This window comes from Nymphalis io, chromosome 9 (genome assembly GCF_905147045.1).
Source record: "Nymphalis io chromosome 9, ilAglIoxx1.1, whole genome shotgun sequence".
NCBI lineage: Eukaryota > Metazoa > Arthropoda > Insecta > Lepidoptera > Nymphalidae > Nymphalis > Nymphalis io.
In genome coordinates this window covers 3,652,895-3,668,881 of record NC_065896.1, presented here as the reverse complement: position 1 = coordinate 3,668,881, position 15,987 = coordinate 3,652,895, and positions in this window count along the sequence as shown.

Below are 15,987 nucleotides of genomic sequence, written 5' to 3'. Positions count from 1 at the left end.
TTGAAGTATTAATTATGAATAAATAGAATGTGGTAAAAATATCTTATAAATAAAATGTGCATTTCAGTAGATATTTCAAGAATTGTATTTGTCAACTCGGAGCGCGGATTAAGCTTTAACACTAGACATTTATCTGAAAATATATTTGTCTGGCAATTGAAAAAGGCCCTCACTAATTAATTATATATAAAAATATTGTATTTCTGCTACCATGAAATAAATCAGATGGTAGATAGGTATATCATACACGTACGTTTGGTTTAAAAAGCACAGGTGTTATTTTTAAAATGAAAACAATGTATGAAATTATCCCCCAAAAGGCCACGATGACCAATTGAGCCTTTTGCGTGAGCGGTATATAACAATGTACGAATGTTTTAAGCACCGGTGCTTTCGGTATTCTTCCATTCTCAGCGTGCAGAACCAAAACACGCCAAGGCCTTTATATACTTACTGAGGCAAGGTACTGAAAATTTATTAACAGAAAAATACCCTTTTTTTTATTCTATGATTTAGAAAAAATAGCCCTACATGAAAATTTTCTCAGTTAAATCATCAATTGGGTCGGATAACGTGTAAGAATAGCTGTTTGTTGTCGTATCATATTTAACACAAAATGAATAATATTATATTTTTTATTTATAAATATTGAAGGCCCTAATATAAATATAATAATATAATAATAATAATATAATAATACATGTGGTTGCATCACTCTCAGTCTTCTATCGGATACATTTCGGAGAATGTGCTCAGGAATTACACGAACTGATTTCTCCAGCCCCTTTTTACTATCGAACGGCCAGGCAAACACGACCAAAGCGCCATAGGTACACAGTGGAAATTCCCCGCCTACGTACGAAGCGCTTCCAGTCTACATTCATCATACGCACTGCGAAACTATGGAATGGTTTGCCTGAGTCCGTATTTCCTGATAGGTACAATGTTGGTGTCTTCAAATCCAGAGTAAACAGGTTTCTTATAGGCAAGCGTGCTACATCTTAGACCGTGTCGATGCTTAACATCAGGCAAGTCAACGCTCAAACACTGGCCTATTAATGGTAAAAAAATAATAAAAAAATAATTCTTATATCTTAAAATATAGCTATTTAATAAACAAATAATATTGTGCGCGTTAATATATTATAATTGTTATTTAAATATTCACTATGAATTCTGTGAAGCCTGTTTTATTTTTTGTAAGTCCTGTTAAATCATATCAAGTAACTTTAAAGAGGAAATTAATTAACTTAAAATCGCCAACGCTAATGCAACACTCGATCCCTTACAAAAGAGTAAGGAGGTTTTCAATTAAATTCTTGACAAATAACTACTTTGTTAAGCAACTTCGCTATCTATAACTGTACTCGCTAACCTGACGAAGAATTTTGAGTAGAAGTCGCTGTGAAGCGAAATTGGATCTATAGCTAGAGCTTTGATCCCTAATATAACCCAACATTTAAATACAATTAATAAATTACAACACTTTACCTAATTGGGAAGTATTTTGCTTACTGTATTTAAACTCAAAATTAAATCAATTACAATATTTCTAAAAAAAAATAAAATGGTAAAATAATCACAAAATTAGATAGAGAAGAATAACACAAGATCACAAGCTACGAAGCACAATAATCAACAATGCTTTCTTCACTTCAAACTAAATTACTATTCGAATTTTAAAATATTTTTGATTTTTTTTTTACTTTATACTCTATTTGATCATAATAGCTTGACTTTGCATAAGTAGAATAAGTTTCTACATAAAACGTTTTTATTTAAGGACAATATGCATAGAAAAAAGTTTTTTTTTGGCCAGGAAACTTCTAGGACGTGCGTAGAAGAACCCATCGGATCGCAACCAGATTAATTCGATCGTAAGGATCGAATTGAGACTTTTAATTTTAATTTATATAGATTGTTCCAATTTAAAAAGATTTTTTATTTTCCATTGATCCTTTAAAAGTATTACTTGTACTTAAAATAATCTTCGAGCTGATTTCATGTGACAAAAAAGGCAATCTTTACATAGTTACTAATTCGTTCGCCCGATTTTATATCGTGACGTTACTTTTGATGAAAATGTTTAGTTAATTAACAAAAGAACCAAGGAATGTTTCCTGCTACTAAAACTAGGGTGTAGCGTTACGAATTTTTCTCTTTATAATTTAACTGGACAATGAATCGCCCCTTCCATTAACCGGTATAAGTCATACCTACTTGTAATACGTTCGCATTGTCTTTTAACTTTTATTAATACCGGATAAAGAAATGATGATACAAATCGTATTCTGCAATTTCCATTCATTTAAAAAGCACAAACATACAAAAATGGCAAGAATGTTTATCATAATGTTAAGTATCAATCAAATAATTGAATTATGTTCGAGAAGCTTCTGGAAACACAAGTCATTACACACGCTGGGTATCAAACTGCAACTATTTATTGGTTGTAGGGTTTTGTGCAAGCTCGTCTAAGTAGGTTTTTTTTTTTTTTTATAGAATAGGAAGGTGGACGAGCATATGGGCCACCTGATGGTAAGTGGTCACCAAACGCCCTTAGACATTGGCATTGTAAGAAATGTCAACCATCGCTTATAGCCAATGCGCCACCAACCTTGGGAACTAAGATTTTATGTCCCTTGTGCCTGTAATTACACTGGCTCACTCACCCTTCAAACCGGAACACAACAATATCAAGTATTGCTGTTTTGCGGTAGAATATCTGATGAGTGGGTGGTACCTACCCAGACGGGCTTGCACAAAGCCCTACCACCAGTATACCAGGTACTACCCACTCATCAGATATTCTCCTGCAAAAAACAGTATTGGTATTATTGTGTTAGGGTGAGTGATTCAGTGTAATTACATGCACAAGAGATAACATTTTATTCCCAAGGTTAGTGGCGTATTGGCGATGTAAGCCATGGTTAATATTGCTTACGATACCAATGTCTATGGGCGTTGATGACCTAAGTGGTCTAATATAATATATCAAGATTATTCCTTTCATTTACATTAGATATTTAATTTTTTCATTTTAATTTATAGAATGAATAACGCGCTTGTATGTATGTGTTGAAATTGTGTAAACTGTAATTGTCATTCTATTTCATACTGTTATAACTTTTCTTTGGTTTGAATTTGACTGAAGCCATAGATAACAATCAATCGTATAATATATAGCTGAAATGGGCTTACTATAATATCTACAGTGCTATTCTGTAACATTCGTTAATTATAACATTTGTTGCTTTATTTCCAATTATATTATTTTTTTTTTTATTTCTATTTTCATAAGTCTGAATGTGTTTTTATTATTATATGTGTACGTGTACGTGTAATGACTGCTGATGGTCATTAATAAATAATATTTTTATGCGTATATTCTTGAAATGTTATAAACTTGATTGTCAGTCTGACATTTCAGGACCGTTTTCTGTCGCAAATTGGCTAGCTAGCTAAATAACTAGTCGTGGTCTCATGCTCTGCCTTTATTACGCAGTTCCTAAGATCGCATTATGAAATTTGAAATTGAATCTGTTCTAAAATCTTAATGCCAACAAATAGCCTGAAAAATTGTACTCACTCTTGGCAGCTTGCACCTTTCTTCTTCGCCTCGAAGAAGTTGTAAGATTTTTCTCAATTGGCTTTGTCGAAGATATAAACCACAAAATCAACTCGTTAATATAGGAAATATTTCAATATCTGTAAGCTTTGTACCAACTGTTCTGGGGGTTACTATTAGTTCATCGCCAAACAGATAAGGTGCCAAATACAGACACAAGTGACCTAACATTTTTTCCATAATTTGTCGGTATTTGTCGGTATTGTCGGTCGTTAGGCTTAGTCTATACTATAATAAGTCTATAGGCGAAATAATATTATCGATATTGAATTATATTAATTTACGACGATATAATGGAAACAGTATGTTTTTTCCCTCACATGCCTCTGGGCGTGACGCTCAAACACGTAAATAGTTAATTATTTTTTTCTGGTTTGGTGTTTTTTCATCACACAATGGCTTTTCATATATTTTTAAATAATCACTTGATAAAATAGACCAGACTTTTAACAATTCTTTGTAATAACTTAAATATAAATTAATATTTGTATATATGTTTTATATTAATGAACTTCAACACCGTTTGACCGATCACACATAAATGTATTAGTATATATAGTATATTTTCATGGAGATGATTTTTATATCAACTCCTTTATTGTAATTCGCCACTAGATGGCACTGCATTTCATCTTCTATAAGGATCAACCGATCGCCATGGCAATTGAAATTTTACCACTTATCTTATACCAAATATATCTTTTACAACTTATCTTATAAATATTAACATCTTAACACGCGGCTTCACCCGCGTGTTAAGATGGGAGTTAAGTGTTAAATGCCTGTCTTTCCTTGCGGCCCAAGCTTGCTCGATTCCAAATCTCATCAAAATCGGTTTAATCTTAACAACCCAAAAGGGGTTGTTAAAATCGATTTTTTTACTTCTTTATACACAGAATAAATTTAAAAAAAATCCATGATAAAATATGATTTCTACCTTTTACTGCGAAACCCTAAATATATATGTTGAATCAATAGCTTGCCGTATACATTCTAAGACAATACTTGAAATTAATTTATATTTATAAATTAAATACAATAATTCTTACATTACAAATATTCATTAGCATATAAATTAAAAATAAAATACTTAAGAATATTACTTTAATTTAGATGAGAAAACGACATGAGATATAAAGCTCGGTTGAGCTTAAATTGAGCACCAAATTGGCCATTAGATGAATGCAGCTGTGCTCAAATTGCATAGAAATATGGATAAAATTAACCTATTTATGAATAAGATATATTTATAACAATTTTGCAAGTAAATTAATTCTTTATTATAAGGTTTTATTTAGCTTGTATTTTTCACGCTAAATAATTTTTTGAATTTGGAATAATAAATTAATAAAAAATAGCAATTATTTTGACACTTATTTGAAAATTTCGACTCTTATTTTTATCGGCTATTTTAATCTCCTAATATTTTTAGTTTATAGAGAGAGAAAGAAGGAGTTTTCTTTTTCACCAATAGAATAGTAACTGTCTGCGACTTTACATTCTTTTTTAACCGAAATTAAACGTTTTCATTTATTAGCATTTGTGGTTTGAGGCTGATAGTCTGTCGGCCCATGCCGTGTTGCACGCATACTTGATACATTACTAAAAAAATACACATTACATTTTGTACAACTTCTGGAATAAAATTTATGATTTTATTTTATTTTTCTATTTGAAAACATTTAAATATATTAAACTTTAACAAGCTTTTTTTTTTTTTTATAGAACAGGAAGGCGGACGAGCATATGGGCCACCTGATGGTAAGTGGTCACCAACGCTCTTAGACATTAGCATTGTAAGAAATGTCAACCATCGCTTACATATCCAATGCGCCGCCAACCTTGGGAACTAAGATTTTATGTCCCTTGTGCCTGTAATTACACTGGCTCACTCACCCTTCAACCCGGAACACAACAATATCAAGTATTGCTGTTTTGCGGTAGAATAACTGATGAGTGGGTGGTACCTACCCAGACGAGCTTGCACAAAGCCCTACCACCAGTAGTCGTAGCTTACTCAGGAGAGTCGTATTCTGTCTCAACAATTGTCATTTATGCATCGTAAGTAAAATATATATATAAAATAATAAGAGAATATTCCGTCCAAATATGTACATGGTATAAGTATACTCCATACAAAAAGTAAGGCTGCGTAGAATATTACAAGAATGTTACTTTAAATTTGATACAATATAAATACATACTAACACGTTTTAAAAGATTTATATTACGAACAAAAGCAAATATTGTTTGAAAGGAAATAATGAAAAAAAAATGTCTCAGAAATGCTAATAAAAGTACACGCTTTAAAAACGTTGGACTTTAAATTAAAAGCCACCAGAAGAAGTAAAATTGAAATGTCCACAAATTCTTCTTAGGAACGCAGCTGCCTTAAATGGTTAAACTGTTCAGCCGGTCCAAAACTTATTATGAATTTAAAAAAAATTAGTTCTTTTTCATAGTGCCTGCCGCTTGGCGGACGTTAATTGCATTCGTTATGCTAGCTTAGCGCTCGGTAAATACGCATTCGTCTGTGGATGGATTTTAATATTTACCGTCAAACTTCATTTCCACCTAAACTTCTTATTTATAATTAGAAAAAGAAAATTATATAACTGACTACACCGACAAGAAAGCTATTCTGATTCTATATGAGAAACTCAATATTCGACCTAATAGCAAAAGGTTGAAAATTGACACATTCTATATCAAGTTTCGATTTTGTTCTTACAGAATTGCTCAACACCAACTGATACAGTAAGAGATACATTATTTTTACGCTAGTAGCAATTGTTACATTTGCGTTCAGTATATGTTCGTGTAATGTATGCCCAAATTTAGACATCTTTAGTTTTTTTTTTTTATAGACTAGGAAGGCAGACGAGCATATGGGCCACCTGATGGTAAATGGTCACCAACACCCATAGACAATGGCATTGTAAGAAATGTTAATCATCGCTTACATCACAATTGCGCTACCAACCTTGGGAACTAAAATGTTATGTCCCTTGTGCCTGTAATTACCCTGGCTCATTCTACCCTTCAAACCTGAACACAACAATACCAAATACTGCTGTTTTGCGGTAGAACATCTGATGAGTGGGCGGTACCTACCCAGACGAGCTTGCACAAAGCTCTACCACCAGCTGCTTAATGCGAACGTCTTGGTATCTTAAAAATCTCATATAACTCGTAATTAGAAAGACAAAATAAAAGTTTTAATAAGAAAGCAATTTGTTTCAAAAACTCAATTTAAAAACAGCCGAGATGGCTCAGTGGCTACTCTTTAATCTTAACTTAAGATTAAAGATTCAAACCCGGGCAAGCATCATTGAAAACAATATATATTTAGCAAAGAAGAAAAATTTACTTGTGTCAATCGACTATGTATTACTAATTTATAATTATTTACGCCTGTATTATTTTATGTATCTATATATGTATGTATTCATGTAAATAACAATAACTGTAAGTAGGAAGTTATATAATAATGTTATAATATTAATATATTTCCATTTAATTCAAATAAAAGTGAACCCTTTCATTAAAATAGAAAATAAAAATTACAAATCCAATGTTTTTAAGGCTGTACGAAGATTTTAGTTTATTACTCAAAGATACCTTTGAAGTCATCTCAAACGGAATCTTTATTTTTGACACTTATTAAGATCAACTTCAAAAGATGATGAAAGATTTCCTTTGTAAACGGCACTTCTCTGGCGTTACTTTATACATTTATCTCAATATATTTTTATTTATTATTATATAATTATTTTTTATTATTATTTTATTTGGAATGAATAATCGAATCGATATATCGGATAATGATCAGATTATATAAAATTAAAATAATAACTGATGGTAATATATAAATAATATTTTTAATAACGTAATTATTAAGTTTATATAAGCTTTTATATTACATTTTATTCGATTACATTACTTAAACCTTTTTTTAACTACTTCATATGCGTATTTAGGGCGAATCGATTACGTTCCTTGCGTGTGTAATTATATTTGTAATAAAATTTTGCAGTATATTTTAAATTTATAACTAATTTTCGTTTTAGATTTTAAAAAATATTATCACGTAATAAAGAATGGCTTAAGACTTAAGCATGTGACATATATGCGTGGTTTATAATTGCTGTTGCAGTTCAAAGTTATTCGGAGGCAGATCTATAAATGATCTATTGATTGGTCAATATATCCGAATAGTTAATTATAGTACCACCAAAAAATTCTTTTATTTTAGTATTTTTTGTAATTTTCATTTTTTTTCTTTTTTCTTTTTTGTTATGTTTAAGGGCTTATCGTTTTCTGTATATAGTATGTATTTATATTATATACTTGTAATTTTATATGTATTGATAATGTAATTTATTTATTGGTATATAATGTGTGTATTTTATATTTACATTTATTTATAAGTTTGTTTTAATTATATTATATTATTACACCACCTACCTCAAATCCTATCAGTTATTACTTACACCGTTGGTTGCCTGGAAGAGATCGCTATTGAAGCGATAAGGTCGCCGTAATTGTATGCTACTTTTATTTAGGCTGTATCTATGTTTTGTATTTTTCTCTTTGTGGTGTACAATAAAGTATAAAAATAAAAAGTACCAATTTTATTCGTTAGTGACGTCATGGAGGAGGGAGTGGTGGGAAATACTTATTAGTATAACTAATTTTAATAAGTAACAAATTATTAATTATTAAGGTTATTACGCTTTGTTTAGATCCGACTAGATAGTCATCATCACCTGCAAGCCCTCGGGTGTTGCAGGTGTCCATGGGCGGTGGTAGTCACTTTTCATCAGGTGATCCTTCGGTTTGTTTGCCCCTTCTTACATAAAAAATATTTATATTTATACCACCACTAAACATCAATACTTTTTATTGCTACAATCCAGATTGTAGGATGAGTGAGACAGAATTGTAAAATATTAGATCCAAGAATCATAAAATATTAGATCCCATATTAATTGGCGGTGTATGGTTTAATTTTATTTCTTACAATACCAGTATCTATGAGCCAAGATATTCACTAAATTTGCTAACATGACGTATTAAAAAAAAAAACTTTGCTCGTAATGTTGCAAATAATGCTATGATTTCAGCTCTTTATGTTGAGTTAACTAACATGTGTGTTACGAGTTTATCTATAATTTAAATTTATTGAATACATTTACGTAACTATTGATTGAGTTAATACGTTTTAAGTGAAGTCAATTTTATGCTAATTAGTGCTCCATAAATTTCAAATGATGTCATTATTCGGATTGATAATACATCATGAAAAATTCAAGCTATGTTTATATGTTCCAACAATTATTATGACGTTTGGTTTAGAATAGGTTATAAAAGTCCGTGCAACACAAAGGGATCTGTGCAATTCTACTAATTTGTTACGGTTACGAAACCGCCAGTTAGTAGAATAGGAAAACGGTTAAATGACAACGATTATATTTCGATTGTGATATAACATTTTTTTAGTAGAATTGGACCCAGTACACGAAACAAGTACGTCTGAAAAGTTTAACTCAAATTCGACCTTTAATTTTATTTAATTTTAACATAACATTTTCCTTTTACATTTACCAATTACTAAATTGAAAACTCATGTTAAAAATGCTTTATAATAAGGTTTATTATACAGTATTATATAAATGAAAGAAGAGCTTGGAGTTAGTATTCGTTATACGTTATAAATATAATTTATATGATTATGTAATGATTATTTTTTATTGTTAAAAAAGTAACTACAGAGTTTCTTGCTGGCTTTTGGCAGAATCTACATTCCGAACAGGTGGTAGATTTATATTAAAATAAAAATTGTAAAATGACTGTTCAAAGTGATTGTGACATCCTATTCGAATAATGTATATATTGATTTTGACTCTATACACCTCATTGAAACATTGTAGAATTATCAAACAAAATAAAACTTACTATTTTTTCCGTTCCACGATCGTTCGCGTAGCGGAAAACAAACGATTTGCAAACTAAGCGACGTCTTTGCGCATCCCTTTTCCCTATTTGTAGACGCGTGATTTATTCATGTTTTGGAATATTTTAGGAGGAAAAAATCTCTTGACAAGATATTTAGAAGTTTCAGAATGTCAAATTATGTATGACTAATTGTTTTTTTTGCCGTCATTCTTCATCGAAAACTTTCTATACCTCGTAAGGGATATGGAAACTTTTGATTCTAATGAATTGCGAGAGGATATTCTTTGAAAATCAGCCTTAATGTTCTTGCTTAATTTGAATAAGAGTTCACTCAAAAAGTATATTTTTACTGAATAAAAGAAACTGTATGTATTCTAATTACTAAGTGAAACATTCGAATATCTTTGTTGGTTTTGGCACCGAATTCAGGTAATTTTGTAGTAGTTTTAAAAATAATTTTGAATATATATTTTTTAAATTTTAATTTACTTAATTGTATTAATGTTTCTGTTATTGTTAAAGTTCAAGTTTATAATTAAACTTGTACATATTAATAGAATCAACAATTCCAGATTCGTTTTCCACCATTTTAAAAGACCAAAGTAGAAATCCGCTTGATACTGGTAGTGCAAAACCGGCCATCGTAGAGATCCTTGGGGAAGGCCTTTCTCCAGACATACGTATTTGGGCTATAAAAATAAGAAGAGTTAAATAAAAAATACAGTGCAAAGATAGAACATTTGATTTTTAAATAAAAGTTTCAATCTCATCTAGACAAATATCACTTAACGATCAGTATATTAATCCATAAAGCGTAGTTTTTATAATATTATTGATATACGATACTTAATTAGTGCCCCTTTAGTGTAATGGTTGACTTATAAGACTGTAGATCCCGTGATATTTCCGGGTTTCACTTCCGGGTCGGATCAATGAATATTAATTATATTTTCTGCCAATTGATTCTCAATAATACCATCACGTAAAGTAAAAAAAAACCTTTTTACAAACTTGTATTTATGAATAATTGCTGTAGATTAAAATCTCTAATAGGTTATTTGACATTTTCTCAACTGTGGGACATTGTTGTTCTATCACAACCATACAAAAATAAATATTATTTCAATCCCAATTAAAATATTTGTTCAAGTGAACTTTACTGCGATAAATAAATATTGTATATACATTACGATAATATCGATATAAACCATATGAAGTTCACTGACCGATTATAAAAATCAACCCCGCCTATTCACTTATGGTAGGAACAAAAGACTTCGTATTATAATTTTAGATGGAAAAATGTCACGCCTGACCTCACATTGATGGATGCCTCCAGTAATAAAAATAAAGCTGAATTCACATTTGACTTTACCTACAAATCTTCCTCGTAACAAATATGGACTTTTGCGCAAGATTGATTCAAATTAAAAAATATATAAAAATAAATTTCTCGATTTGAGATTTAATCAAATCACACTCGATTATAAAACGCTTAAATTTTCTTTTGGAAAAGATATATTTCACATTAATCATAATAATAATGATTATTTTTTTAATATATAGGTAGGTAATCTGGCAATCGGGTCATGCAGTTAAGTAGTCACCACTCACTGAAATTGGTACTGTAAGATGTTATTGTGCCTGTAATTACACGGGCTCACTCACCCTTCTAACCGGAACACAACAATACCAAGTACTGCTGTTTTGCAGTAGAATATGTGATGAGTAGGCGGTGCCAACTCAGATGGGCTTACACAAGACCCTACCATAAGTGATCTTTTATAACAAGTAATTAAGATGAATACAGATTAGCTAGTAATAATTATAATGTATGTCAGTTCAGTAGTAGTAACAACCTGTTAATGTCCCACTGCTGGGCTAAGGCCTCCTCTCCCTTTTTGAGGAAAAGGTTGTGGAGCTTATTCCACCACGCTGCTCCAATGCGGGTTGGTAGAATACACATGTGGCAGAATTTCAATGAAATTATACACATGCAGGTTTCCTCACGATGTTTTCCTTCACCGTTAAGCACGAGATGAATTATAATCACAAATTAAGCACATGAAAATACAGTGGTGCTTGCCCGGGTTTGAACCCACGATCATCGGATAAGATTCACGCGTTCTAACCACTGGGCCATCTCGGCTTATTATATAATGTATGTCATACAAGTTTATTCCTTAATATATGTATGAAGTGTTGAGGAAGAGCGAGATGACCGGTCACAAGTACTAACTGTCTGCAGGTAACTGTGTCAGGAGACATCGCTCTTTTACTAATAGAACTATTAGTAATTTCCTTAGTTGCCAACAATGTCCTGATATAGCCTGATAATACGTTAAATTGTATTAATCATAAAATTTTAAGAATATATATTTTGAATACATGTTAGCTAAAATAGAGAAAGCGTTTATAATACCTAAATATTTATTGCTTGAATCGATTGTAAATGAAAGCCATTAAACAGCACTTACACATAAAAAAAATATTCCTTATAGGAACAGCCCTCGCTTGTGTCATTAATGTGTCAAAGAATAAAAGCTATTCCCCCATATTTTTCTAGTTAGCAAACGTCTGACCGTTGATGGATGGTTCCAATAAAACTCGAAGCAAAACGACTATTGACCGGTTAACTCCACCTGAAACTAACGATTCGTTAGGCGTCAAAATTATATTTTGCTTCAAAGCAATGGTATGGAACAGGATTTTACTTGATTTGATTAATGGGTAAACCCGGTTCAAATTAAAAAAAAAATGTATGTATAACTTTATATTTGATCTAAAACATATTAAAATAGAACTTTCTCAAAAAAAAACACTAAATATCCTGTAATCTTGCATTTTTTATTTAATTTATACTCTTAATGCTATAGGTTATTGAGACAAAAACTGGATAATTAATTATTTATTTTATTTAATTATTTTGGAAACAAACGGCATAATTGTTTTAAATAAAATAAGATATTATTTATTAAAACTTAACCAACTCAGATCCCAATATTAAATTTTAAAAAAAGCATATAAATCATATAAAGCATATAAATCTTGGTGATATTATTTTAAATAAAGAAATCACTTAGATTCGAATTATTCTAAATTTAATTTACTTAATGCTTATAAAACAACGTCAACAATTCTAAATTTAAACAAATTCGTATTTTTGAAAACCATAGATTTACAAATTGCATGCGATATACTAATTGTTCTGCTGTATTACGCACTACAAACAGTTCTTGATCAATTTACCTTTATTTATAATACAACACTATTCCACTTAACTAGTTATAACCACATTAATTTAACTTTCGAAGTTCGGATTACAACTTCGCAGACATTGAAAACGCCATTATTTCGCGAGTCCATAGTGACTATCATAGATTATTCAAGATCACGACCAATGATATCGCATCAATTCGGTGTCAAAGTTGTTTATTTGGACTTACTCCTTGTGGCTGGAATAGGCTATACACATATACTTCGTTGCTATAATTATATTATTATAAATAGAAGAATATATATATGAACTCTATATTATTAATATATTTTTACTTTTTTATTTATATATGTATTAGTTCTATAAAAATATTACATCTATCAATAACTATGAATTTCAATGTTTCACATCTACACGGCGTTCGTGATGGCAACATTTTTCTTTTTTTAATTTGTCTTGTTGTGGCAAAGAATTTATTTTTATATAAACAAATTTAAACTAAATAAATACGATTAAATATTATAATAATATTTTCATCCTTTAATTATTATGGTTTAGATCTAACTGATATATTTGGAAGCCAATTAATCTAGTCAATTTTACGCTTAACTATTGAAGATAATAGAAAAGAAAAAAATCTATCACAATATCAATAACTTAAACCATAAAAATGTGAAACTCGACACGTAATGGAGAAAACATTTTCACGCCATATTTTTCAATTTCATGATCCCCGAAGGTAATAAAGTTGAGATGTTTCATATATTTTTTATTCATCTAAGTAATATCAGAGCGACGACGTATTAAAAAAAAAATTCGAGTTGAGTTACTTTATAAGTATATATAATTATTAATAATGATTTTAAATGTTTTCTAACGTTCGATAACACTTATTTTTACCGAAAGTTAGAAAATTCGATTCGATTTGAATTCGATTGATACTATTCGACTGATTAAAAAATCTGCATGTAAATAAGCTGTTCTTTTGAGGAGGAAGTTATTGGAGCTTTTTCCACCACGATGCTTCAATACGGGTCGGAAAAAATATCAAGAAAAGAATTATACATTAAATAACTATAGAAAAATTATGAATTTAGTTAGACACACGTGTGACAGTTTTTCATTCGACATATGCAGGTTTTCTCAGGAAGTCTTCCTTCACCGCCGAGCACGAGATGAATTATAAACACAACAAATGAGCCATCTGAACCCTTTATCTACTTCCTTAAACGCAAATTCTGAATCATGTACATTAACTACACAACGATGTCATAATTTAAGGAACTCACTAATTGTACGTCCCAATTAAAAGCAATTTAGACAATTTGTTAAAATTTTAATACTTCATTTATACCTTAAATTGTCAATATTGCTGGACCGACTAGAAAAATTATCAAGTCTTTTTTTTAATTATTCAATTAGCTACCACTCTCGGCTTCACACTGGTAGAATAAGGATCTACATAATATGTTTAAATCTTAATACATATATTACGTAGCGCACACAATATAATAACACATAAGTAAAATATTTAAATTTCATGAAATATATAATATATTTGTGGCATTAAACTTTTTATTACTCTTAAATAATTGTTGTAAATATAAATTCATACTAATCGAGACAGTCCAGTGTTCAACCCCGGGCAGGCACAACTAATTTTTTTTTGGTGCTTTATACTTTAATTCATCTTATGCTCGCCGGTCAAGAACACACCCACAACGCTAAAAAAACATGAATGTGTCGGATGAAAATCTTTCATATGTGTATCCTTCAACCCACATTGGTGGTCCGATCAGCGTGGTGGATAGCGTAACATCCGAACTGACTCCAAAGGAGTAAAAATAGTGGAGCATTGGCAAGCTCTAACGATAAACTAAGGAGTTATTAATATGTAGTTAAAATTCATCCGGATTAATAGAATTTTTCTCATTCAAATCATCATTCATTGAACCCCAATTCTTCGTTATCACTATTCACAATCACGTAGCTTCGTCCGCAAATTCTGCGAATTGTTAAAATATTTACACCTCCCTACAATCCGTTTACATAGGACGAGTAGTTTCTGCGTCAACAATTTTCTAAACTTCCATTAACTAACTGAGCCTATCGTACGAGACACGGAAAATTATGTGTAATATTCTGTCAGACTACATAGAGAAATAGGCTTAATTGCATCGTCTGTAGGTGGATAATAGCGTGAATTATTATTATGCTCTCGTACCTGTAATTACTGCACGAGTATAAAATGTCCACAGCTTTTACGTTGAGATGCAACATTTATTTTAATCAAGCTTATGCTGGTATTAATGGTAAAGTAATTTTGTGTACTGAAACTCATATTAGAGATTACGACGTAGTGTAATTTTAAGAATCAGATTTTTTGTTTATTATTCTGAGTTGTCGATTTTTTCATTATTTAAAATATGTAAACAGGCTAGCAAGTAGGTCATGACATGGTGCATCACCACCGTCTATGGGTATTGGTACTGGAAAAAATATCAATCATCCCTTACGTGGCCTATGCGCCACCAAACCGAGATATACCAATTCAAGGATTGCTGTTTGGTAGTAGAATAAGTGGTGAGTGGCTGATACCTCTCCATATGGGCTTACATCAACCTACCACTAAGTAAACTTCTTATGACGTTAGAAGGTGTAAAACTAAATTTATATGTCTTTCAGAAGTGCTTACAGCGAAGGTGTCTTCCTTCTATCACGCTAATTTTTTATTTTTTTATAGAATAGGCAGGCGGACGAGCATATGGACCACCTGATGGTAAGTGGTCACCAACGCCCATTGACATTGGCATTTTAAGAAATGTTAACCATCGCTTACATCACCAATGCGCCACCAACCTTGGGAACTAAGATATTATGTCCCTTGTGCCTGTAAATACACTGGCTCACTCACCCTTCAAACCGGAACACAACAATACCAAGTACTGCTGTTTTGCGGTAGAATATCTGATGAGTGGGAAAAAATAATAAATTATACGACAAACAAATTAAAAAAATAGTAAAGCATATTTGTAGCCATTTTATTTTATGGTCATAATGATGATTGATATTATATACTTAATATTATAAATAAATCTGTCTGTCTGTTTGTCTATCTAGAATGGACTACTTTTTTTATACCTAACCTTTAAGACCCCTTCTTACAGGTCACAGGTAAAAACTA